The sequence below is a fragment of the Pantherophis guttatus genome, chromosome 2 (genome assembly GCF_059756535.1).
Source record: "Pantherophis guttatus breed Tessera chromosome 2, ASM5975653v1, whole genome shotgun sequence".
NCBI classification, from domain to species: domain Eukaryota; kingdom Metazoa; phylum Chordata; class Lepidosauria; order Squamata; family Colubridae; genus Pantherophis; species Pantherophis guttatus.
The window spans coordinates 120,977,675-121,001,024 of record NC_142064.1 but is presented as its reverse complement, the minus strand read 5'-3'; the positions used below and the strand labels follow the sequence as shown (position 1 = coordinate 121,001,024).

The 23,350-nt window shown below is 43.0% G+C and overlaps 1 protein-coding gene across 6 annotated transcripts in view; it reads right to left on the bottom strand.

Moving 5' to 3' along the window:
- Positions 1-23,350, bottom strand: part of CCDC120 (coiled-coil domain containing 120) — a 48,375-nt gene that overhangs the window by 20,184 nt on the left and 4,841 nt on the right. For 3 of the 6 annotated variants that reach the window (XM_034434039.3, XM_087886604.1, XM_087886605.1), the window contains exon 2: positions 22,039-22,128. The exons of 1 other annotated variant lie outside the window; for it this stretch is intronic. The gene's annotated coding sequence lies outside the window, so the exon portion shown is untranslated. Of the gene's footprint in view, positions 1-4,982; positions 5,107-22,038; positions 22,129-23,350 lie in introns of those variants that run through there. 2 more of the 6 variants (XM_087886602.1, XM_034434041.3) reach the window with 2 other exon arrangements.

Sequence of the window (23,350 nt, the reverse complement as noted above, 5' to 3'; positions counted from 1 at the left end):
TTTCTCAGTGCTCCTTTTCCTTTCTATAATTCTTTTATTGTTGTGCTGCTTATTTGAAAATACTGAAACCAATTAAAAGTAGAATGTGCCATCTTTCAGGCTAAGTTTTTGCCCTTATATCTCATCATTAAAGTTCCAGCACTCTCCATTCCATATTGCTCACGTATGATCCACCATAATTTCCATTATCAAACTCAACCTACAATTGCTATGGAATGTGGGAGCTATAATTCAGAGCTCCTCATGGTGCCAAGCTTGAAAAAGTTACCTGTAAATCCTCTAGCATTTAAAAACAAGGTGTAGCAAATACAAATCCATGCAGCCATAATTCCTCCTCCGTTGCAGATATGCATAAATATACATTTGCTATTTCTACATGTTAGTGAACAGATCGTCCTGCCATACTTCCACAAAACAATATGGGGACCAAAAGAGAAGGGGGAAGCAGCCTTGCTATGACATTTTCTCCCTTCCAAGGCTCTTTAGATTAGCACAGCCAATTCCTTTTCCATGACTCTTTAATGTCAACACCTTCTTTCTTACCCCTCCCAGTGATTGTTCTCAGGGAGTGGATAAGGAAGATGACTATTGGGAGCCAAGACAGAAGTTAGTGCTGCTCTATTAAATATTGCTCCATTTCTGTTAAGAAAGAAATAAATGGAAGTAAGTGAAACCTAGAAAAATCAAACAGACATCTGCTAACCATGAGCAGGAGCTAACTGGGTATATGGAGCTTAAAGATCAGATCTCATGGCTGAGTTCCAGGGGTGAAATCCAGCAGGTTCTGACAGGTTCTGGTGAACCAGTAGCAGAAATTTTGAGTAGTTCGGAGAACTGGCAAATACCATCTCTGGCTGGCCCCAAAGTGGGGTGGGAATGGGGATTTTGCAATATCCTTCCCCCAGGAGTGAGGAGGGAATGGGGATTTTGCAGTATCCTTCCCCTGGAGTGGGGTGGGAATTGAGATTTTGCAGTATCCCTCCCCTGCCACGCCCACCAAGCCATTCCCACCAAGCCACACCACGCCCACCAAGCTACGCCCACAGAACCGGTAGTAAAAAAAATTGGATTTCACCACTGCTGAGTTTATATATTGCTCTGCATTACAGGTTGCTTTGCTTTGGCTTAATAAATAACCCTTGACTGTCTGGGTTTGGATCTCCTAATCCAAAATCAAGTAAACCATATCATGGCTTAACGTGATGCCTGAATTCAGCTTATTTTGTATGATCTAGGCATGTGGAATTTAGTCAGGCAAGACATAGGTTACCACTCCCTGCCAGCAGTTTCAATTCTGGCCAGCTCAAGGTTGACTCAGCCATCCATCCATCCTTCCAAGGTCAGTAAAAAATGAGAGCCCAGAGATTGTTGGGGGAAATATGCGGACTCTGTAAACCACTTAGAGAGGGCTGTAAAGCACTGTGAAACGGTATGTAAGTCTAAGCGCTGTTGCTATTCTTCCCATTTTGCATACAGAGCAGGGGTGGGGAGAAGGAAGATAAGCAATGTGGAATCCGAATACAGCCCTGCATTAAGCCACAGTTATGTATCTGCATGCTGCATGGAACCAGTTTACTGAACTGCAGCCTACTGAATAAACTGGTCGACTGGGTTCTCAGAAAGCAACAAAAGGACATTATAGTTTAATGTGTGAGGTGTGAGACCCAGGCAGAGTGAAAGAATTTCCTGCATGGTGACTACAGTGCTGGTGTAGAGTTCAGTAGGTGGAGCCCTTCCCCGGAAATCCTTACAACACCTGGTCACGTCATCTTGGCTGCAGCAAAGGTTCACCTAATCCCCAGACAAGAGTCAAGCAGAGCAGGCAGGAACACATCCTCCTAGAGTCAGCAAGATAGCAATTTCCTCAAACCCCCACCTCCACCCCCTGCTCTGCTTCTGGAACTATTGATTTCCAAGAGTGCTAGACAAAATTCAGAGACACCCCTGTTTCCCATCAGGTCTTCATTTTTAGCCCCCGATACTTTTTTCAAGACTTCTATTCATCCCTGAATGCGAAAAGGGAAACAGTCCTCTGTTGACTTACAATAATGGCACACTCTTTACTGCCATCCAGTGGTTGCTGTGCAGATTGCATCCAGTTGCGGAGGCAACACCTATGCCCCAAGAGTCAGATTCTGTGCATTACATGCAGAAGGAAATTGAAAAGATAACGAGGAAGAGAGAGCTAAGCAGGCTTAAACCCCAGTAGAGGTTGTCCTCTACTTACAACAGTTCATTTAGTGACCGTTCAAAGTTACAACGGCACTTTAAAAAGTGACTTATGACCACTTTTCAGATTTATGAACTTTGCAGTATCCCCATAATCACGTGATTAAAACTTCAGACACATGGCAACTGTTTCATATTTATGATGGCTGCAGTATCTTGAGGATCACATGGTCACCTTTTGCGACCTTTTCACAAAGTCAATGGGGAAGTCAGATTTACTTAACAACCGGGTTACTATCTTAACAACTGCAGTGATTCACTTAACAATTGAGGCAAGAAAGGTCGTAAAATGGGGCAAACCTCACTTAACAAATGTCTCACTTAACAACAGAAATTTTGGGCTCAATTACAGTAGTAAATCGTGGCCTACCTGTCATACACTCAAAATTAAGCTCCCTAGGATTGATTCTCTTGAAGGCTGTAGATCAAATACAGGTATCCCAATTCTCTGACTAACTCAAAAGGACTCTTTCGACCTTGGCTTGAAGCAAATGTTATAGAACTAAAGTTTCCAAAAGTATTTTCATTTCCTTCCCATCAGGAGCCTGGTCACCTCTTGATTTTTGATGTTCTCATCTTTGCTTATCCTGCAAGGAGCTCAGAATTTTTTCCTCACAGCACTTATCTTCATCTCAGCCCTGAAAGGTGGGGGAGCCCAAGAGATTACACTCAGCCAAAGATGCCCCTATGTAGTTAATGACTAAGGGGAATTGCAGCCCACTTTTCTTTCACCTGCTGCCACTTCATGCTGGTTTTCATACTGCACAAAGGACAAATTATAGGTCTGTCGTGAACTTTGCCAGCCCAGTGCAGTTTGATAAAATCTGTGCTTTATGCTTCTTTTTAGCAACTAATTTGGTTGGTGGGTTCACACAACCCACTTAATTCAGATGAAAAACACAAAGGCTGCATAGACAGATATGTTTCATTTGTTTGGACTTTTATGGAGTATGTGATTTAGTGGGTTGGGTAACCCCAGGCTGGTGGTTTCAATGTATTGTGTACACAACCCCTGAGTTAAACAAGCAACGTGAATCCAGCTGTCCGTCTTCTCTGTCTGGAAGAATGGACTCTTTCTTGTCTTCAGTTTACCTCCCCTGCTAAAATAGGAAGACTTGAGTCTCCTTTCAAGGAACTTTGGGGAGAATTGGAAGGAGGGAGGGAGAGATGCACAAAAGAATGCATTTCTCACATCAGTAGTTATATCCGACATGTGGATTGCACTAAATCAAACTAGAACTTCATTGATTTTGACAGTGTATTGGATGAATCCAACTCCAATGACCTGCAAAACAGGGTTTCATTGCTTAATGTGTTCAATTACACAAGTAATTATGGCTTATACAACCCACTACTTAACTATATTTAGCCAAAGACCATGTTTCTGCATGATCAGTATAATTGTGTCTTCATGAGTGGACTCTAGGACACCAATGGCCAAGAGTGACTGGAGTTGTAGTATAGCAACATTTGAAGTTGTTACCTTTGCTTTAGAATAACCATGTTAGGTAGGTTTAATTACACTTCAGATGAGATAAAGGGGCCAAAGCCGAGGAAGCACTGCTTAAAGCCAGCAAACATGATTAAATTCAAATGGGGAGTCTGATTCATAGTTTAATGTCACGGGTGAAGTAGACTTTATATAAAATAGATCCAATTAATTTGTACCAATCAGGCATTTGCTTCTAGTCGGTGTTAGTAACAGCAAATAAACATTAATACCTTTGCCATAAAAGGGTTAAAACATTTATCGAAGTAGTATGCATATCTCACCAAAGTCAATACTTAGGGACTCCCTTTCCCCCCAATTTCCCTGCAATATTCCCTAAGACTGGGCCAAACCATAATTAAAGCAAAGCATGGACTCTCCCCCCCCCCTTTCTTCTAGATAACAAATCTTTAAAGGAAATCAAATACAATTTTCCTGCCTAGAGAATCTTTCATCACTATAACACCCCCCCACCCCACTTCCCCAGTTGCACCCAAACCAGGGCAAAAACATTTCTACAGCGCTCCTGTGACCTTGCCTTCATCGTGTCCCAGCCCTGAGAAAGGCTTAAGCCGTTGTTAGCTGTATCGGTTTTAAAACAGGATTCCTGACTGATTGTTGTAACACCGTCCAAGGACAGCCTCAAAGTGCATGAGATCTCTTAAGGTTTGGTCATTCACAAGCCCCAAAGAGAGATCAGGCGATGCCGTGACTTGAGACCAGAAGCAATAGCTATGGGGGGCGGGGGGGGGGGGGGCAAATTTCACGCTGCATGCAGGCTGAGAGATGGGCCACCAGCCGCCTATCTGGATGCACTTCGCGTTAGCTTCAACCGCCTCGGAGGGAGTAACAGCTCCCCCATCCCTCCCACTCAAAAGTTTGCAAGCGCGCCCACTTAATCATCCTGGCCTTCCTGGTTCTAGGAGGGAGCGACTCCGGATCGAAACCTCCCGAGCGCATTGGGACTCAAGCTTCCTCTCCCACCCACCTGCCTCCCTGACACGCAGACTCGCCTCCACCAGGAAACGGCGAGGGGAGCTGCCGATTCTTCCACCCGGGAGCTTTCCGCCATCGGGAGGGGGGGGGGGAAACTCCGGGAACTAAGACGCTTTATTCCTTTCCCACCCCCCCGCGAACTGGATCGGACCGCGCTTTTGCCGGCCCCACCAAACCACTTGGGCTAAAAGTTTAGCCAAACTCCTGCAAAAAGAGAAATCGCGATCTCCCCGAGCGGACACCTTGGGCAGCTAAAGCTTCGACTTACCTCCGCCGCTCGTAACTGGAGAAAGGGGTCAAGCTCCCCCGAAACTGCCCAGCTCCAACGCTGGGCAAAACCGAAGTGACTGCGGAGGAGGAGGAGGAGGTGGCGAATCAACCTCCAGAGCAACAAGCGAGGGGGGAGGGGCCGCTCCTTTTAACCCTTGCCTTGCCACGAGCTGCCCTGAGGCGCCCGCCCGCAGAGGCCGAGTTCCCAAAAGGCCAGGAGAGCTACTCCTGTTACGCCCTTTGGCGTGGAAACCTTCCTTCCTTACTTCCAGAGTAAGGCAGCGCTTCTTGCCATTGACTCTTTTCCCTGGCTAGAATTTCAATCATTTAAAAAAAAAAAAAATGCTGGGGTGCCTAGGAAGCGAATGAAGCAACCCAAAGGGAAGGGACACCCCCACCCCATCCTTTTAATAGATAATTGGGAAGGGATGAGGGGGGAAAAAACTGTGAAATCCTTCTGCAAGACAGTAAAACACAAAGTTTTTTCTGTATTAATACATGCAAATAAGCCACATGCTAAAAGCAGTACAGGTTTCAAACCAACAAGTGTGATGGTTCCTTAAGTGCTAGCATATTTATTAGGGCAGAAACTTGATCAGATATCACCTTTGTTCCCAGGCACACAAATCCGGATTCGGGAACACACTTATAAAACCTCTGCAATACTGAAAGACCAAGACAACTCCCTGCCCCTCCCAGTGATTTCAGCTACATTTCCTAACCTGGTGCCCTCCAGCTGTGTCCAACACAGAGATTGGGTGAGAGCAGAGTAAGATTAAAAAAGAAATACTAGTATATTATTACATTCAGGACTATTGTTGCAACCATGAGCTTGAAAAGAGTTTCCAACAAGAATTGACACATTTAAACTCCAGCCCAGAGTTCACATGCTGCACTCAAGTTTTACCAAAGATAAAACTTTTAAGATTCCTGGGCTCAGGATTGCTCTGGGACACTAGCCCTGAGACAGATGCCTAGTGGCTATTCTTCAACACCAGGCAGAAGTCTATTTTTCTAGGCTCGATTTGTCTGTGTGCTGCAATTAGGACCCAGATTGTTAGGGGGCAATATGCTATTTAGTATACTGTCTTTGGTGTAAGCCGCCCAGAGTCCTGGGAGAGTAGACGGCATAGAAATATGACAAATAAATAAATAAATAAATAAATAAATAAATAAATAAATAATAAGCAAGCTCACAAGCAATCTTATTTGGGCTGTCCGAGGGCTATTTTCATCATTTTAATTGCTTCTCCAACTTGTTGCTTTATGATGATGGGTGCTTTTAGGGTGTGGGTGGGTGTGGGTGTTTAGATGCCTGTTTTAAAGCATCTGAAAATTCCTACAAGGAGAAAAACAAAAACAATGGTTTTGAGGAGCTGGCTCCATCTCCTATCGTATGATTATGTATGTATGAATATGGAATATGGAACCTTGGAGGTAGGAGCTTGCATATTCTTAGGAATGGGTTGATTATTTCTCACTGAAGCGCAATCCCTTCTCTCCAGCTGTCCAATCAGATTTGGCAGAGTTGGTATGCTCTAGGTTCCATTAACAAATCAATGCATCCTGTGGAAGCCCAGAGACATTTTCTTGGTGATCCTGTCTTTTGAATGAGCTTCTGCTGAAATCTGTATGGCCCCAATTATGCAATTCCAGAAGACCTATCTTTTTCCACAAACCCTGGAGCAGAGCAATTTGTGACTCCATTGGCCTATATTGTTTTCTGGATGTTTTTTATTTGCTTACTGTTGGCTACATTTAGCCTGTTTTTCAAAATCTTATTTTACCTTATCTACCTTACTTAAAGTTGCTTCACTGAGGTTGCTAATAGGCTGAATGGAGAGTCAATTTGTAGTAGTGGGGAAGGCATCGGGCTGGAGACCAGGAGACCTGGAGTTCTGCCTTTGATTGGATGACTTGTCAGCCCCAGGAAGGAGACAATAGCAAACTACCTCCAAAATCTTGCCAATAAAACTGCAGGGATTAGTCCAGGCAGTTGCCAGAAATCAAGACTGGTGCATTTACAGAAAAACTTGATTACATAATGTAGTTAATATTCTTGCACCTAATTAAGCTATCTATCAGAGAAGACTTGGCTGCTATAAGAATTTGTTATAGGCCATGGGTCTGATTTTTAGGGTTTTTAATATGCATCTATATGACAGCCTAAAATGTTATAATCCAGGATTCTGCCAGTTTATTCTGTGTAACTTGGGCTAAGCCACAGATGCAACTGATTGAAATGGCAGACTTCTAAAGCCAAAGAATTAATGTCAAGTTATAAACGTGCCTGTTTGAATGATGCCATTAAAAAAAACATCCTGAAAAAATAAGCATCAGTTCCAGCCTAGCTTCTTCTTGTTTATTGATGTGACTTGTAAGATTACGTTTGTTAGCTTTGCACATTCCTGGTATGGCACGATGTATTCAACCATTTTGGGATGCTACCATTTGTTTCTGCTGGAGATGTGGTGCATACATCAAGCCATCAAGCAGCGCTCAGCCTCAAACTAACAGAAAGGTCCCTTTCGAGGCCCACCCCTCAGAGCTAAAGGCATCAAATAGCAGAGGCAGAAAGCCACCAAGTCCTTTGATGCAGTTCAGCAGGCGAAAGACCTTGTCGCTCTCGGACAAGATGTTTTGTAGAAGGGGGAGGGGAAAGAGAAGGTAAATTCATCTCAGAAGGCCTTCAGAAATTGGTGGAACTCTGAGGACACCAAGGACATGGATATTTCCCCTTGAATCTGTTAACCTCTCCCTGCCCACTGATATTTCTTTCAAATTCCAGTACAGAACAAGCATATTGCTAGGAAATGTGTAAAAGGTAACCATAAACTACTTAACTAGTAAAACATTTCCTAGTAAATTTGTGGGAAAACAGAGCAATGGAGCTTTCTTGTACATCTTGTCATTTCAATATAACTGGGAAGAGGGATCCTTGCAGAGAATAACACAAATAAAAAAAAAAATTTTCCACCCCGAAACCAAAATCAAGGCAAAGAGTGTGAACAAGTCTTTCGAATATCTCTTGTTGCTCCATTCAAAGCTGTAACTTTCAAGGTAAGGATGTAATTTCCTTGTGAATTCAACTATATACCCCTCCTATAAAAACTCCCAAGTGGCTTAATCCACTCCACTTCTAGCAGTGCCCTATGTCATCCCCCCTGCATTGTAAGCAAATGGTATGACCCAGCACAAGGTATTGCTATGCTGGGTGTTTGCCTTAGCCTAGGATGAGATCAGATTCCTTGCATTCTTGGCTTTCTGCCCTGCAGGTAAAAAAAAAATATAAATTCAAGAGCGACAGTGAAAAGAGCCCATGTTGGAAACATGGCCCTGGAGTGTCTCCACAGCAGCCATCCTGTTCCTTTAAGCCTCAGGCTCCATTTAATGGCATCCTAGCAGAAAGAAGAACAGGAAAGACAGAATTTCTTACAGACAATGCCATGGAGCTTTCTTTCCCTTTCCAAATACGGTGGAGTACAACTCCTAGAATTTTCAAACTCAGGTTTGGATTTTGATGTAGAAACGTGGGCCTTGTATTTGCTAATAAATTGAACATGCAGTAGCATACCCATCTCCTGAGGTTCAAACATATAGGTAAAGTGTCAATGTATGTATCATACAACCTGGAATCCTATTCACACAAGATCCTCTTTGCAGTTGATTGCCCTTTAACAGGGGTGTCAAACTCACAGCCCATGGGCCAGATGCGTCACATGCTGGCAACGCCCACCCTGTTTTAGCGAAGGGGGAATAACTCACGATACATCACGTGACAAAAACATGATGCCGTGAGTTTGACATCCCTGCCCTATAACATATAAAGTTGGACCATAAGAAAGGCTGAGCGCCAAAGAATTGAGGCCTTTGAACTATGGTGCTGGAGAAGACTCCTGCGAGTCCCTTGGACTGCAAAGTGATCAAACCGGTCAGTCCTAGAGGAGATCAACCCTGACTGCTCTTTAGAAGGCCAGATCCTGAAGATGAAACTCAAATACTTTAGCCACCTAATGAGAAGGAAAGACTCACTGGAGAAGAGCCTAATGCTGGGAAAGATTGAGGGCAAAAGAAGAAGGGGATGGCAGAGAACGAGGTGGCTGGATGGAGTCACTGAAGCAGTTGGCGTGAGCTTAAATGGACTCCAGAGGATGGTAGAGCACAGTAAGGCCTGGAGGAACCTTGTCCATGGGGTCGCAATGAGTCAGACACAACTTCGCAACTAACAACAACAACAACAAAATCCCCTCTGCCTCTGCTCTCTATTCACAAGTTCAATTCTTGTGGGGTTCAGAGGGCTGAAGTATTACCCAATGAACACAAAATTGTATCATGGGAATGGAAGGGGTCTATCCTCCAATCTTTCACTTGAAAATGAAATTTGCCATAACACCTGAGCCAGTCCCCCTTTCCCTTTGTCTAATCTGCCAGCCAGATGAGAATGAAATGCAAGATAGGAAAGCTATGAATCACCTTCCAAGGACGTTAGACCAAGTAATGTAATATATAGAAATATTACATCTCGTGCAGTCTCTGGTTTTTCCTCTAACCACATTTTAGTTTTGCGTGTTGTCCAAACCAGCTCCTCTAGATACTTAGATCAGTTTGTTGTGTGAATATAAAGTATTGAGTAAACCACGGGCAAATTAGATGATGCAGAAACAGACATATGCAGTCAGCTTTCAAAGCACTGGCAAAAAAAGTGGCTTGGCCTTGAATGTGTTTAAAACTGATAAAAAGTTCTGTTAGGAACTAGCAATTAGTGATGTGAATGTACTCACAGATCAAATAATTTAGAAATCCCACACATTTTTGTAGGTAAGGCAAAATGGAATTTAGTCTTCTAATCTGAGTTTGGTGTAAAGATTCGTTCCTCAGTTTTAGATTACCTATAGTATGCCAACCGCTTCTTAGTCAACAGGACTTCCTGCAATATTTTAGAACATATTGTTATTCTAGAGTATAACTCCCAGCAGCCTCAAACAGGATTGTCAAATTTTAAGGCCAATGGGAGGTGAAGGTATGTGGAGGCCACAGAGGTGGGAAAGATACACCGAGTGGTTTGGGTCAGGTAAATTCCTAATGACTAAGTCACTTAACTCTCTCATGGTGAGCCTTAGGAGAACAAATATGAGAGCCACCAGTCAGGTAGCCCTGGACTTACAACTAGTTTAGGATTAGCCATTCAGCAGCCATTTAAAGTTACAATAGACCCCCTATGCTACTTATGACCCATTTTTAAGCCACAATACTGCCCACCTTGGTCATGTGACTGCATTGTGGTACTCAGCAACCAGCCTGCCTTTACTGCCGTTTGTGGTATTCTGTGGCAATTTGACTGTGATTTATGAGAGTTTTGCCAGAAAGCAGCATTTACTTGCAGTTTCTGGCAAAAACTGCCCCACAGCAAACAAGGGGTTCGCTTAACCACAACAAAAAAGGTTGTAAAATCAGGCCTGGTCACTGTGGTGATCAGTTTTATGACCAACACCACTTATATCTTTAATTTCCAGGGTCAATTCTGGTCATAACTCAAAGACCACTGTAGAAGCCTCTTCTAGAGAAAATGCTAGGCTTGAAATGAGAATAGGGGAAGATGAGTGGAGTGTTAAAACATGAAATGATCCAAAGGAACGATGGCAAGAAAAGAAGGTTGGATGAAGACTAGAAGCAAAAACTAGAGGAGAAAATGTCCCAATCACAACCAGTCAGGGCCGTCAATCATCATATACTGAATTGCAATGAGAAGGCAAATGTTTGTCTACACAGCCTCTTCCTCTGTATGTTATCCCATCTTCTCTCATCTGCTTAGAGCTCAAATACATCCTGTCTTAATTATTGCCTTCATCACTAAACTACCAAATTAATTCCTCCTCCTCTTTTCCTCACCCTTGTTGGTTACAATGGAGCTTCTAGGATGACTAAGGACTTAGCAAAACTGTGCAATAAAAACCAGCCAGGGGCCAAACTTCCGAAGGAAAGGTGCTGCTACTGTGCTACTCGGCAGAAAGAATGGGATGAGCAGACACAAATGAGCAAATTGTTTGTGGTTTTTATGAAATTCATTTCCTGGAATGTGCTTCTTTCCCCTTCTCCTTCAAAATAATGCCTCCTCGGAGTGGTTCTTGATATGAAGCACTGGGGAGAGGTTAAATAGAAAACATCTGTGATTCTTGCTGCATTGCACATTTCACATACCAATACATTTCCTGGGTTGTAGCAGGGTAGCACCAGAATCCAAGTACTCCCACAAGATACTCCTTTGTTTGGAGAATGTATTGTCTAGCATGGCCTTGAGGTCATTGACAACAAAGAAGGCCACAAGATGGGCAGTTTGGTTAAACTTGATCTCCAGAAATGGGAGATTGTAGGATCCTTCACTTGCATGGCTGCAAAGCAGCACTCTGGTTAGGAAGAAGGTTGTCCAATGCCTCAAACCCAGCTTTTGAATCACCGAAAACTCTTTTTCATCCTGTGTTGCAAAAGAGATTCTTCTCGTATTCTAATTATGCTAAAAGGAGGGAGAAGATGCACGCTCCTGCTAGATCGGTGGAAAGGCAAATAAATAAACAGAAAAGCCTCAAACCAGTAAAAACAGCAACTATACCTCAGCATGCCTACCAATTAAAGATCGGAAGAAACGGAAGACAGGAGATAAGTGGCCCCACCCACAAATCTGCCCACTTGAAGAGATTCCATCTCTAGGGTATCTGGGGTATTTCCTTGGTGAATCTATTATTATGGCAGGAAATGAGATATTTGTTCTGCTCCTGTCATGGAGCTTATGCTGAATCTTACAGGTCCCTCAGCCAACAAATTTCAATTATTCTACAAAAGCCCTTCTAGATTTGTTTCTGGGACAAGAAATGGCTTCAATTTACAATGAAGCCTGTTCTGTGGCATTGCTTCTTGGGAGGTCAATGCTCTGTTTGGTGCAGAAGATCATGAGTTAATCCTGGGCTGCGTCCATCTTTTTCTGGGCTCAGACCTGAGGGAGGGGCATGTTCTAAAAATGGTTAAGACAGGGATTAAAAGGATTCTTAATGGAATGCAAATGTGATGCAAACTAATTACATGCAATTAATTATTCCTCATTAATTATTTCTAATCTCTGTCACATTAAGAATTAAGATACAGCAGTTAGGCTATCAGATCTGGGCTTTTGAATATCAGGGTTGCTAGACAGCACCAAAGCTGTTACGTTTTCTGTGTCTCTTTGCTGCCATCAAATGAGTGTCTGTAATTTAGGATGCTCTAAACACAGCAATTTTTTTGGGGGGGGGGGCTTCAGGAACCCCATTTCCAAGTATCCAGAATACAAATTATAATCCTTGGGTTTAAGTTAATGTATTTGAAATGGGGAAGTGAATAATCTTATTGGAATATGTGATTCACAGTTTCTAATCCACAGGTGAAATCTAAAATTTGTTACTACTGGTTCTGTGGACGTGGCTTGGTGGTGGTGGGGGTAATGTGACTGGGTGGGCGTGGCCAACTTTTTAAAAAAAATTTTAAAAGCATTTTTTCTACAACCTTAAGAGGTTGCAGAAAAAAATGCTTTTAGAAGCCTCTGACAATCAGACAACTCAGCTGGGATCGCCAGAGGCTTTTAAAGGCATTTTTTTTCCTACAACCTCTTCGGCTGAAGAGGTTGTAGAAAAAATGCTTTTAAAAGCCTCTGACGATCCCAGCTGAGCCACGCAATCATCAGAGGCTTTTTTTTTCTTTTAAAAACATTTTTTGGCTGAAGAGGTTGTAGAAAAAATGCTTTTAAAAGCCTCTGACGATCCCAGCTGAGCCACGCAATCATCAGAGGCTTTTTTTTTCTTTTAAAAACATTTTTTGGCTGAAGAGGTTGTAGAAAAAATGCTTTTAAAAGCCTCTGACGATCCCAGCTGAGCCACGCGATCATCAGAGGCTTTTTTTTTCTTTTAAAAGCATTTTTTGGCTGAAGAGGTTGTAGAAAAAATGCTTTTAAAAGTAAAAAACCCAGCCTCTGATCTTGCTGCTCAGCTGGGCATGGGGGGGAGAGGCAGGGATTTTTGCTACTGGTTCTCCGAACCACCCGCCGCCATCGCTACCGGATCGGATGATCCAGTCCGAACCGGGAGCATTTCACCCCTGTTCTAATCTACCAGTATAGATGAGGCCCTGTTTTCTTTACAGCTGCAGTTTGTCTGCAGAAGAAAGTAACTCTAAAATATACAGAATTCCTACCTACCCGGACATACAGTACTTACCAAACTCAGTTTCTAGAAAAGGGAGACAGGCTCAGATGTTGGAAAATGGGAGTAGCACTTGCAGCACAGTGCCCCCTAGTGATTAATGTATTTCTTGCAGGAAGAAAACCCATCTGAAACATTGGGTGCTTATAAAATCAAGCCCATCTTCACCTGCAATAGTTGCCATGTCTAGCAAAACACAACCCTGCAGTCCCTAGCATGGCCATAAAGCAGCAAACCTGCATGCTAACCCTTCACACGAACAGTCTGCTGCTAACAGCACTAGTCAAGTGTTCCTGCGTGGATCTGCTTACATTCCTTCCTCTTAATTCCTCTCTTCCTCATCCTCCCCCAATTTCCCCCGTTGCCTCTTCCACGTCCAAACTTTAGATATAAACTCCTTTGGGAAGGAAACTAAATTTCTGTTTCCGAAAGCTCAACAGTACATAATGCCACTGTATGACTGTCTGTATGACAATTTGGACGCCCAAGTTGTCTCGCAACTTGGGCGTCCTCCTGGACAGCCTCCTGGCTGTCTTTAGAAGAGCACTTGACGGCCATGACCGGGAGGATTTTTCATCAGATTCGCCTGATCCGCCAGTTGCATCCCTTTCTAAATCGGGACTCTCTACACACAGTCACTCATGCCCTCGTCACCTCTCGTCTGGACTATTGTAACGCTCTCTACATGGGGCTCCCCTTGAGGTGCACTCGGAGGCTCCAACTGGTGCAGAATGTGGCCGCGCGGGTTATGGGAGCGATGTGGAGTTCCCATGTAACACCTCTCCTGCGCAAGCTGCACTGGCTCCCGGTGGTCTTCCAAGTGCGCTTCAAGGTTTTGGTTATCACCTTTAAAGCGCTCCATGGCTTAGGATCTGGTTATCTACGGGACCGCCTGCTACCACCAATAGCCTCCCACCGGCCAGTACGCTCCCATAGAGAGGGGCTCCTCCGGGTGCCGTCGGCCAAACAATGTCGACTGGCGGCCCCTAGGGGGAGAGCCTTCTCTGTGGGGGCACCTACGATCTCCCCCCGGAGATACGGAGGATCCTGGATCTGTGCACCTTTCGTCACGCGCCTAAGACTTTTCTATTTCATCAAGCTGGCCTGGCCTAAATCTTCTTCCCTTTTTAAATGTAAATTTTAATTTGTTTTAAATTATGGGGTATTTTAAATTTGTTCAGCCAAATTATTTAATTCGTTTTTATTCTATTTTAAATTTTTGTATTTATGTGTTTTATCCTGTGGCTGTTCACCGCCCTGAGTCCTTCGGGAGTAGGGCAGTATAGAAATTTAATAATAATAATTAAAAAAAAAGGCATCAAAGGTACTTACAATCAAGGTGCCCAACCCATCTGCAGTTCCTTTATTCAAAATGTTTGTTGCAACAAAGTGATCGGTCCACCTACTACCTACTCCATCTACTAATACACTGGGGGGGGGGGGGGGGGCTGGGGTTGGGACTAGGAACCCTGTCATATTTTGTAACTTGAATCTGAGTTGGAATTCAAAATAAATAAAGGCTATTTTCCACAATATTGCCTCTTTTTTTTTTTTTTTGCCCATGCATATCACTACAATACGCCTTAGGAACATGGTGTGCATGATATGCTGTTGTTAGAAATCCTGCCTGCTGCAAGATCAGAAATAGTGGGTTTCCGTGTCACATTTGGCCACGCTTGCTTTGTCTAGTCATAAGTTGAGTGCATTACATGAACATAGCCACCGTGGGTCTGTAAAACAGGGTTTGTGATATGGTGGGGTTGCACAAATCCTCCCTACTGTGCTTTATTCAGTAAATCGTGATTAAAGAAACCATGGATTAGCCCCAGGTGTAAATCAAATTAAAGAAACCCCATCTTAGCATCAAATCAATATATTTCAGTCTTTGTAAGTCAAATCAATATGTTCAATCTCTGACTTTACAACACTAGATCAACGCGGAGTCACAGCCACAGTGGCTGCAAGCAGATGAACCAACAAAAATGCCTGCCAGTTGGAAGACGTAGCACTTTGCAGCTATTGTCAAGGGGAAGACAGCGAAGACTGGCTGCTTAATCATCCCAGCCATACAGGCCACACAGCACAGAAATTAAAAATTCATGCACAATCATTCTGGGTGTGGGTTACAAAAAAGATTAAAGTTTGCTAGATTGAATTCAGAAGCCTTTATACCAGTCTTGCCCAACTGGCATTCTGCAGATGGGCTGGAACTACGAGTCCTAGAGATCCTAGTATAAAATGTACCAGGACGGAGAAGAAAGCCTTATACGTTTGAAAAAAGAGTAGTCTATTTGACATCCGAAGGGTCCGAGTAAAAATATTGGAAACAGCCCTATTTCTGGTAACATTTATCTAGGGTGCTCTATTTGGAGGCATAACCACATTGTGATCTCAGATGCACTTTACTGCTGCCCATTACAGTTGTGGTTTTTGAAACAGAACAATGACAAGCAAAAAGAAAGCAAAGTGATAGCTCAAATTTGTAAGGAGCCTATGTGAATACCACACACAGGTATTAACAGGGACAGAAAATAAAGACATGAATAATAGATTTGGAATTTCACCCTTTTGCTTGGCAGATTTGAAAAGAGATGGGGGAGACTGTTATCACACTGTTCACTGTTGCTGGGCCTTATATTCAAAGCACATACATAATCATAGCCCTGTAATGGTCCAGCACCAAAACCTGTTGCCTTATAGTTTCACTAAACTCCAAAGGCCACTTTTGTGACTGAGATGGACTGAAGTTTGCAAACTTCCAAGCGGCACACAATTCTCACAGCACAACACTAAGAGCTCTGAGTAAATCATAAGGATATGGTGTGCACTGATTTAAGAAAAACTATATTGATATGGAATTCTGTGTCTGACACGGAATCCCAGAGAATCCTAGTGCAGAAGCAAAACTAATGTCAGACGAATGAGAAAGTCACATCTGAACCTCTTTCAACTCTAGAACAAAAAGAAAATAAAAAGCTGGAGAAGAATTGATGTGAAATAAATCTTTCCTGGCTAAGTTTCTTTATACAATACTGCAGTGCAGTGCCTGGGGTTTCCTGCTACAGGAAACTTGCTTCATCGTCTGCAGGCAAAGAAACAAAGCTGTTCTGAATCCTCCCATACAACCTTCTTCCTTCATGGTCAATAATGGAGTGGGCCTCTTTTGCCACTGCTCCCTTGTTCTCCTCCAACTTGAAGAGTTGGTGCAGCAGCAGCCGCAGTTGAGAGATCACAGTTATAAATAGCAATCTCCTGCAAGCAGAGGTGGCCACTTGGAGTATAAACAAGTTTCAGAAGCAGCCATTTCTCCCCTTTGAAGAACACATTCCTCTTGTCTATTGCATAGTACATGAAGTGCCCTTCTCCTGTCAGAATGGAGGTGTTAAGGATTGCCCTCCAAAACATCTGGAGAGACATTAAACTGGGAGAGCTGAAACAGATCAGGGGTACATCACCTTTTCAGGTTCTGGATACCATCACATGATGGCCTGAGCATCTCCTCCCAATACTATATTCTTTTGAAATCAAAAGTAGCCACAATCTCAGGAGATCTACCAGATTCCCGGAGAGCTCATACAAGAAAGTCCAGATCATGTAGACTTCATGCATGAATGCTGAATTTTTCACAGGCTTTGTAATTATGTGAGATGGCAGCCATTTTTATTCAGGGGAGGGCAAGGAGTTTGAATGCCCTTTTGGGATTCAACGGGTTCTCTGACACCCAAAGCAGTCGAGATGCCAGTTGCTAAGTCATATTGCTGGATCTGATACAGGAGATCCAACTACAAATGCCTTAATCATAAATTTCACAGTGACAGCGAAGCAGTGAGTCTTTCTCTCTAGAGAAAGAAAGATCATCAATGCTACCTTGATCTCACCGAAGAGACAAAAACAAAACAAAACACAATATTACAAATCCCTCTGGTCTAGAATCATTTTGTCTAGGAGAGGAATAATAATACTATCAACTTTGTCTACCCATCTCAGAAACAGCTGCAGCTTAACAATGCTTCCATACATTCGCTGCTTCATAATTTCAGACATATGGTCACAGCACACTTACACATCCTGGGTACAAAGACAAGCATTGTGTAAAGTAAAAGACAAGGAGCTTGCAGGTCACCAATGCAAGACAACTATACTACAGTTGCTGACTCAGTAGCTATCAAAAGGGAGCAAAAGGCAATGTGGTTTCAGGATCTTTTCCTCATAAGCCAGGAAATTTTCTGCCAAGGGCTAAAACCCCACAGGGAGTACTTCTTATGGAATGGACTGATGCAGCGAGTCCAAGTAATGGGGACAAATATTCTGTTTTTTATTGCAATACACTCCTCTTTTTCTTCTTCCACTTTTTAAAAAGAACCTCTTACTTCTTTTGTAGGAAACAGGTGACGGGGAAGGAATAGATACACTAAAAACACATCTACATTAATCGCCTGCAAAGAATTTTCAAAATAGACAGGGCCTAAAGCAGGGGTGTAAAACTCGATTTCATTGAGGGTTGCATCAGGGTTGTGTTTGACCTTGGGAGGTCAGGGGGCGTGGCCAGGGGTGTGTGACCAGCTCAATGTCATTCATTGAGGCTCCGTTTTTAGCCGCGATGGCCTCCTGCAGACCTCTGCCAGCAAAAACTGAGCACGTGGCCTGCCTGGGCTCTGTTTTCGGCCACAATGGCCTCCTGCAGCCCTCTGCCAGTGAAAATGGAAATCCCCGAGCTCCATTTTTGCTGGCATAGGGCTGCAAGAGGCTGTCGTGGCCGAAAATGGAGCCCGGGAGGGCCGCGTGTGGCCCTCCCAAGCTCCGTTTTTACTGGCAGAGGCACCACAGGCCAGTCCTTCACTGTTTCCAGGGTGACCCTGCGGGCCAGATCTAAGCACCCCACAGGCCAGATCCACCCCACAAGCCTTGAGTTTGACACCTCTGGCCTAAAACTTTGGTATACTTACCCCACCTATAAAGCTGCACATTCTGGATCGTGATCTTTCAAACTGAACCCAAGCTAATGTCCAATTACCTCATCTGATGCCTACCACTCTAAAGTTTACAATACAAGTGGCCCTTGGGCTACAACCATTCATTCAGCAACTGTTCAATACTGATGAACGAGTAGTATTTATGACTGGTCCTTGAAGATCCGGCTGTTCCAGCACGCCACCCCCCCACCATCACGTGCATGCAGTTTGGACACTTGGCAAACCAGCTCACAATTATGATGGTTTCAGTATCCTGCAGTCACATGATCTCCATTTGTGACCTTCCCTGCTGGCTTTCCATAAGCAAAAACTATGGGGAAGCTGGCAGGGAAGTTTGCTCCTGCTGCTTTTTTCCCCCTGAGGAATCCTACAACAGCGTTAGGGATTCCAGGGATATTGTACTCCATAACATCCATCCTGCACTCTGTACAGCTAGTCCTCGATTTACGACCACAATTGAGCCGAACATTTCTATTGCTAAGTGAAACATTTGTTGAGTGAGTTTTGCCCCTTTTTTTAATGACCTTCCTTGCCACAGTTGTTAAGTGAATCGCTGCAGTTCTTACGTTAGTAACACGGGGGTTAAGTGGATCTAGCTTTCCCATTTGACTCTGCTTGTCAGGAGGTCGCAAAAGGTGATCACATGACCCAGAGACACTGCAACCGTCATAAATATGAGTCAGCTGGCAAGCCTCCGAATTTTGTCCACGTGGCCATGGGGACACTGCAATGGTTGTAAGTGTGAAAAATGGCCATAAGTCACTGCTTTCAGTGCTATTGTAACTTAAAACAATCACTAAATGAACTGTTGTAAGTCGAGGACTACCTGTACTACCTGTAGTGCCCAGCAGCTACTCACCACCTTGTCTACTTGCACTCTGTAGCATATATCTTCCCTCAGGACCACCCACTCAATCACAGTTCCAGCTGGCTCACTGACAGCCCCTGCAGAGCCACCTGTAGGCATTGCTGACCTGCCTGAGCTCCATAGCACCTACTCACAGTAAAAAAAAACAACCATCAAGTAGGAGGTTTTGCTAATTAAGGCTCTGCATTTTATCTGTATTCAAAGACATATATGCCCACCACAAAAAAAGGAATTAGCTACACAGGAGAGTGTTAAATTTATATTTACTGACACAAAATAGTTTGTCGTGAAAGCGACTGCCTGCGAAGGCTCCTGGATTGGGGCTGAAAGGCGAAAGGGAAACAGTATGCTCCTCCCCTTATTTGGGTAGACCAGGTTGCAAAAACACATCTACACAGAAGAGGTAACTATGGATATAATTGACCCTTCTAACCTTATCTCATTACATTTTATTTCATGTTAAAGTCACTGTATTATTTTATAAAAATCTTCTCAGCAAGTTTAAAAAAACAGGCTTAATTTGGTGAACATACCTAATTCAATACTTCCCACACAAGGCAGACTATGGCCCGACTATACTTCAACATTTGTACCATTCCGAGTTCTGAAATTCTCCCATAAAATAATATTTACAAAAATGCCTGTGAGAGGGAAAAGCATACAGTTGCAAGAAAAAGTATGTGAATCCCTTGGGATTACGTGGAGTTTTGCATAAATTGGTCATGAAATGTGTTCTGAACTTCATCTAAGTCACAACAATAGAACAACACAGTCTGCTTAAAATAATACTACACAAACATTAGATGTTGCCATGGTTTAATTGAACATAACATGTAAACATTCACAGCGCAGGGAGGAAAAAGTATGTGAGCCCCTAGCCTAATGACTTCTCCAAGAGCTAATTGGAGCCAGGAGTGACCCAACCTTGACTCCAATCAGTGTGATGATATTGGATGTGTTGCTGACAGCTGTCCTACCCTTTAAAAATACACACCTGTTTTGGGTTTACTGGTTTCAAGAAGCACTGTCTGATGTGAACCATGCCTCGCAGAAAAGAGCTCTCAGAAGACCTACGATCAAGAATTGTTGACTTGCATGAAGCTGGAAAGGGTTACAAAAGTATCTCCAAAAGCCTTGATGTTCATGTGTCCACGGTAAAACAGTCTACAAATGGAGAAAGTTTAGCACTGTTGCTAATCTCCCTAGGTGTGGTTGTCCTGTAAAAATGACTGCAAGAGCACAGCGCAGAATGCTTCATGAGGTAAAGAAGAATCCTAGTGTCAGCTAAAGACCTACAGAAATCTCTGGCACATGCTAACATTTTTGTTGACACATCTACAATAAGGAAAACATTAAACAAGAATGGAGTACATGGGAGGACACCACGGAGGAAGCCATTGCTGTCCAAAAAAAATATTGCAGCACGTTTGAAGTTTGCAAAAGAGCACCTGGATGTTCCACAGCACTACTGGCAAAATATACTGTGGACAGATGAAACCAAAATTGAGTTGTTTGGGAAGAACACACAACACTATGTGTGGAGAAAAAAAGGCACAGCACACCAACATCAAAATTTCATCCCCACTGTAAAACATGGCGGAGGGAGCATCATGGTTTGGGGCTGCTTTGCTGCCTCAAGGCCTGGACGGATTGTTGTCATTGATCGGAAAATGATTTCCAGAGTTTATCAAGACATTTTGCAGGAAAACATATGACCATCTGTCCTCCAACTGAAGCTCCACAGAGGATGGGTGATGCAACAGGACAATGACCCAAAGCATACAAGTAATTCAACAAAAAATGGCTTCAACAGCACAGAATACGCCTTCTGGAGTGGCCCAGTCAGAGTCCTGACCTCAACCTGATTGAAATGCTGTGGCAATTCACACCAGACATCCCAAGAATGTTGCTACACTGAAACAGTTTTGTGAAGAGGAGTGGTCCAAAATTACTCCAGATCGTTGTGCAGGTCTGATCTGCAACTACAGGAAACGTTTGGTTGAGGTTATTGCTGCCAAAGGAGGGTCAACCAGTTATTAAGTCCAAAGGTTCACATACTTTTTCCTCCCTGCACTGTGAATGTTTACATGTTACGTTCAATTAAACCATGGCAACATCTAATGTTTGTGTAGTATTATTTTAAGCAGACTGTGTTTTTCTATTGTTGTGACTTAGATGAAGTTCAGAGCACATTTTATGACCAATTCATGCAAAACTCCACGTAATCCCAAGGGGTTCACATACTTTTTCTTGCAACTGTATATCGTGGCAGCAATCATGGGGAAAAGGCATTCTAGGGAAATTGCATGTAAAAATACATTATCAGACAAGATTGCATGCAGAAATCCGTACATTAGAAGAGTTACATGTTTAAATTTGAGTAGTGGCTTTTTAAAAAAAAATGAAACTCAGTGCGGAAGCAGGATCAAACAAATATAAGGGGTGAGAAATGAATGAACCCAAAACTGATCATTTTCCCTATCCTGAGTAACAGACCTGGTAGTATACCAATACAGGCAATCCTCAACTTACAATTCATTTAGTGACCGTTCGAAGTTACGACACTAAAAAATGTGACCTATGACCATTTTTCAGAGTAATGACCATTGCAGCATCTCCATGATTGTGTGATCAAAATTCAGACGCTGACAACTGACTCATATTTATGACGGTTGCGGTATTCTGGGGTCCTGTGATCACCTTTTGCGACCTTCTGACAAGCAAAGTCAATGGGGAAGCCAGATTCACTTAACAACCATGTCACTAGCTTAACAACTACAACGGTCCACTTAACCTCTATGGCAAGAAAGATTGTAAAATGAAGCAAAACTCACAACAAATGGTTCACTTAGCAACAGAAAATTGGGGTTCAATTGTGATTGTAAATTGAGGACTACCCGTATTGATAAGTCTCTAGCTGTGCACTGATTTGTATGCAATAATCTGAGATTATTAGTTAAAATTTGCTGTTCAAAGCAAAATACGTACCAAAGAAATGTCTGTGCTTTGGTAAATTTCTTGCAGTTGGACGATGCTCTTAGCTGTTTCCAGGAGCCACAGGATGCCTCATTTCTGGCCCTCAGAAAATAAGTGAATTAATGATAACAGGAATGGAAAGGAGCAGGAATGTTTCAGGAGGTTTAAAACAGCAAAATGATTGCCTTTTATATTCTTCCCAGAAGTAGTAGTAGAAAAATGGGCTTTTTCAAAATATTCAATGAAGCTTGTATAATTTAACTTGAAAACAGCCCCATTTTTCAAGGGGTTGTTTTAAAGAATGAAGCAAGTCACTTAAGTCTTGCTAGACATGTACAGGTAGTCTTCAACTTATAACAGTTCATTTAGTGACCATTCAAAATTACAACAGCAGTGAAAAAAGTGAGCTACCACAGTTTTTTACACTTATGACCGTTGGAGCATCCCCATGGTCGCACAATCAAAATTCAGATGCTTGGCAACTGATTCATATTTATGACGTTGCAATGTCCCGGGGTCATGTGATCCCCTTTTGTGATCTGCTGACAAGCAAAGTAAATGGAGGAAGCCAGATTCACTTAACAACAATAAAGGTAAAGATTCCCCTCATACATATGTGCTAGTCGTTCCCAACTCCAGGGGGCGGTGCTCATCTCCATTTCAAAGCCGAAGAGCCAACGCTGTCCCAAGATGTCTCCATGGTCATGTGGCCGGCATGACTAAATGCCAAAGGCGCACGGAACACTGTTACCTTCCCACCAAAGGTGGTCCCTATTTTTCTACTTGCATTTTTTACGTGCTTTTGAACTGCTACATTGGCAGAAGCTGGGACAAGTAAGGGGAACTCACCCCGTTACACAGCACTAGGAATTTGAACTGCTGAACTGCCAACCTTTCGATTCACAAGCTCAACGTCTTACCCACTGAGCCACCACGTCCCTTCAACAACAGTATTACTAACTTACAGTAGCTATAGCAATTCACTTAACAAATGTGGCCACAAAAATAGTAAAGTGGGGCAAAACTCAGTTAACGAATGTTTCGCTTAGCATCAGAAATGTTGGGTTCAATTGTGGTTGTAAGTTGAGAACTAACTGTATACAAATTCAATTTTGTCCCTCACCCAGTCCACATTTTCCCAGAGAGTCAAAAATGTTGATTGCTCTACTCCCAAAGCACTTAATTACAGTAATAAACTTAGCCATATAGGTAGGACCCAAGGAAAGTAAAATACTTGTGATATTTTAAAAGAAATTAACGTTACCCCTACAAGACAGGAGGAAAAATAGCTTGCCAAATCTGCCACCATTTTAACCCAATCACC